The following is a 4,032-nucleotide window of genomic DNA, read 5'->3' as shown; positions in this document are numbered from 1 at the left end:
ATATGCATATATAAGTGCAGGAGTGGCTATGTGGTAAGTAGCTTGCTTACCAGCTACATGGTTCCTGGTTCAGTCCCACTGTGCTGCACCTTGGGCAAGTGTATTCTACTATAGCTTTGGGCCGACCAAAGCCTTGTGAGTGGATTTGGTAGACGGAAACTGAAAGAAGCCCATCGTATGTATATCTATATATACATATATATGTGTATGTGTGTCTGTGTTTGTTGCCCCAACATCGCTTGACAACCGATGCTGGTGCGTTTACGTCCCCATAACTTAGCGGTTCGGCAAGAGAGACTGATAGAATAAGTACTAGGCTTACAAAGATTAGGTCCTGGGGTCAGTTTGTTCGACTAAAAGCGGTGCTCTAGCATGGCCGCGGCAGGTTTTTATAACACACACTGTGTCTCCATGCAATCCACAAGCTCTGGTCTGTTTGAAAACCAGGATACTGGTACGTGAGAAATTATGAGAACAAAAAACAAGAAGGTTGATGCAAAAAGTGGAAGGCTGGAAAGAAAGAAAATTAGAGTTATGTCCCCTTTGACTGTGGAGGCCATGATTAAATTAGCTGTTTTAGAATAAATTCAAGAGAGAGAGAGGTTCAAACACAACATAACCCAAAACAAACACAATAATAATAATAATAATATTGATGATAATAATAATAATGATTTCTTTATTAACCTCAAGGGTTTACATTAAGAAAAACATTATGGACAGTGCAGAACAAAATAAAGAATGTTTGTGAGTGTGTGTTGTGTGGGTTTTGTATGTAAACAAGAGTAAGAAAATTAAAAAAGAAACAAATCAACAGGGTGTAATCCTCAATAGGGAGGAGATATTCAAGGGCTGCTCAGTGAAAAACCCCCATAAAACCCATGGGGCAGGTGCCTTTTTCCTTTCCTTTTTTTTTCCAACTCCGGGTGTATGCTCAGAGCAGGCCCATTAACTCACATCATTTACAACAACAATAATGATAATAATAATAATAATGATGAAAGGCCAAGTCAACCCTGGTGGAATTTGAACCCAAAACATGAAGACGGACGAAATGCCAACTAGCATTTTTACCTGGCATTTTAACAGTTCTGCCAGTTTTCCACCTCAATAATAATAATAATAATAATAATGATAATAATGATAATCCTTTCTATTAGAGGCACAAGGCCTGAAATTTGGGTGGGGGAGGAGACTAACTAGTCAGTTAAATCGATCCCCAGTGTTTCACTGGTACTTAATTTATCGACCCCGAAAGGATGAAAGGCAAAGTTGACCTCGGCAGAATTTGAACTTAGAATGTAGCAACAGGCAAAATACCGCTAAGCATTTCGTCCAGCGTACTAACGAGTCTGCCAGCTCACCCCCTTAATAATAATAATGACGCCAACAATGCCGCCGCCGATGCCAATGACAATGCTGCCGCCGCCGCCACCGACCGGGAAAGTATTAGATAGCTGAAAAGAATGGATAGCATGGTACCATAGGTAGTAAGCCCACTCCGTATGCAAGACTCCAGGAGCTCCAACAAAACCTGTGATAAAGAGAAATAATATTAATAATAATAATAATGATGATAATAATGGTTTCAAACAAAAGATAATGTATGTTTCTGGAAAATTCACTTTATATATTTTTGCTGTGAGAAAATTTGCCTTAAGAAATTGCAAGAAATTTCAGCAAATTTTCCAATTTGCTGTAAGACAAATTTGTGAAATGGACATTGGTTAAGAATGTAACATCAGCTTTTTTGAAAATAGAAAAAGAAAAGAATAATAAAAAGCTTTATAAAAGCATTAGATAAGCAAGTCTTTATTCAACATCAATCATTAAAGAAAACGTTATGAGCTCATTTAAAACATATGAAAGTTGCCATTTTAAGAAAACAGCTAATCTTTTTAGATGTTTGCAATTTATTCATTTATTTATTTGTTATGGTGAATTTTTCCTACAGCGAAATTTCTTTCAGCGAATTTTCCTATGGCAAAAATATTTCCAGTGAAATTTCCTCTCACTGATAATGTAGGCCGAAAGACATTAGAAGAGATTGAAAATGCGAGAGTGGACTGCGTTTGATCATTGGGTTTGCTTGATCAAAGCTGAGACTAAACAACAACAAAATGACTGAATGTGTGGGAATATGATACTAAATATATACCATACCTTATCTCGACTCCATCTTATCAGCTTTTCAATATACAAAGCTCTGTATATTTCCCTGTGACCCACTTCTTCCAAATAACATAATGCTAATACAATTTTATTAATACTTTTATCTTTTGAAAAGAGATTATGCTTAACCCCGTGTTTTCTGCTCTACAGTACTTGAAAGCAACTAAGAGGAGTAGGATGGCTGGAGTAGTTTGGTGGTCGGGTGGGGGCAGGTAAAGAACTTTGGTTACGGCTGCCTGGAAGAGAAGAATGTGCTAGAAGAGAACAAAAACAACAACACCAAAGTTCAATGTGTAATTGCATGATTCCAGGTATAATCCCATTGTGTGACACCAAAGAAAATTGTGTTCTAAAATAGCTTTGAGGTCACCGAAGACTTGCAATTGAAATTTAGGGAAAAGAAACTGTGCTGAAGCTTATTTGATATATATGTGTAGATACATAGATGCATGCATGGCTGTGTGGTTAAGAAGTTTGGTTCTGACCATGTGATGTTGGGTTGAGTCCTAACGCAAGGCAACCTTGGGCAAGTATCTTCTACTATAGCCCTAGGCCAACCAAAACATTGTGAGTGGAGGAGGAGAAGTAGAGGGAGGGAGGAGTCTCGTTGCCAGCCTCCTCTGACCCCTGTGCTGGTGGCACGTAAAAAGCACCCACTACACTCTTGGAGTGGTTGGCGTTAGGAAGGGCATCCAGCTGTAGAAACCTTGCCAAATCAGACTGGAGCCTGGTGCAGCCTCCTGGCTTCCCAGACCCCAGTCGAACCGTCCAACCCATGCCAGCATGGAAAGCGGACGTTAAACGATGATGATGATGATGATATACATACACACACTTATGAAAATGTATGGAAAATAATCTTGTTACAAACATTTGTCTTTTTTTTTTTTTTCTCTCTCACTTTCATGCTATTCTTCATTATCCAAAAAGATGCTCAAAATTAGAGAGATTTGCCATCCTTAATTGAAAATAATAAGTTTTGTAACTCGAGTCTGCAATTACCAGACAAACGCTTCCATTCTTTCGCCAATTTCCAAGAGTTCTTCATCGGTTCCTCTGATCAGTTTCTTATTCTTTATGTCTTTTCCATTCAGAGTCTGATCTTCTTACGCAGAATCATAAGCATCAACATATCAACTCAAATATCAGCATCTCGTTATCAGTACGGACTTCATCCTCATGGTGTGTGTGTGTGTGTGTGTGTGTGTGTGTGCGCATGTACACACACACACACACACACACATTCATATGAATATATGCATGTATGGTTGTGTTGTGTGAATAGGTGCAGGCGTGGCTGTGTGGTAAGTAGCTTGCTTCCCAACCACATGGTTCCAGGTTCAGTCCCACTGCGTGGCACCTTGGGAAAGTGTCTTCTACTATAGCCTCAGACCGACCAAAGCCTTGTGAGTGGATTTGGTAGATGGAAACTGAAAGAAACCCATCATATGTGTATATGTGTGTGTGTCTTTGTGTCTGCATTTGTCCCGCTACCACCACTTGACAACCAGTGTTGGTATGTTTACATCCCCATAACTTAGCAGTTCAACAAAAGAAACAAATAAAATAAGTATCAGGGTTGAAGAACAATTTGTACCGGGGTCAATTCGATCGACTAAAAATTCTTCAAGGTGGTCCCAGCATGGCCACAGTCTGAGGAGTGAAACAAGTAAAAGATAAAAGATTAGATAGATTTGTGTGTGTATGTGTGTGAGCATTACTCCTCCTACTCCTACTCCTCCTCTTCCTCTCACATTTCCTGCCCATCACCCTACTTCTATTATGCTTTCCTTTACCCCCCTCCCCCCACCTTCAACTTCTGCCACCACCCTCTCTTCTTCCTGCTCTATCGATCATGTT

General features: G+C 39.5%; 1 protein-coding gene and 1 long non-coding RNA gene across 5 annotated transcripts in view; one reads left to right on the top strand and one right to left on the bottom strand.

Moving 5' to 3' along the window:
• Positions 1 to 4,032, top strand: part of LOC106869147 (5'-AMP-activated protein kinase subunit gamma-1) — a 486,366-nt gene that overhangs the window by 223,247 nt on the left and 259,087 nt on the right. The gene's annotated exons all lie outside the window — the stretch shown is intronic.
• LOC128248684 (uncharacterized) overlaps positions 702 to 4,032 on the bottom strand; it is a 42,503-nt gene continuing 39,172 nt past the window's right edge. The window contains exon 4 of the long non-coding RNA XR_008264841.1: positions 702 to 1,534. This is a non-coding gene — a long non-coding RNA (uncharacterized LOC128248684). The remainder of the gene's footprint in view (positions 1,535 to 4,032) is intronic.

Source organism: Octopus bimaculoides, chromosome 9 (genome assembly GCF_001194135.2).
Source record: "Octopus bimaculoides isolate UCB-OBI-ISO-001 chromosome 9, ASM119413v2, whole genome shotgun sequence".
NCBI classification, from domain to species: Eukaryota; Metazoa; Mollusca; class Cephalopoda; order Octopoda; family Octopodidae; genus Octopus; species Octopus bimaculoides.
The sequence above is the reverse complement of the archived record's forward strand: the minus strand, read 5'-3'. Positions and strand labels throughout refer to the sequence as shown.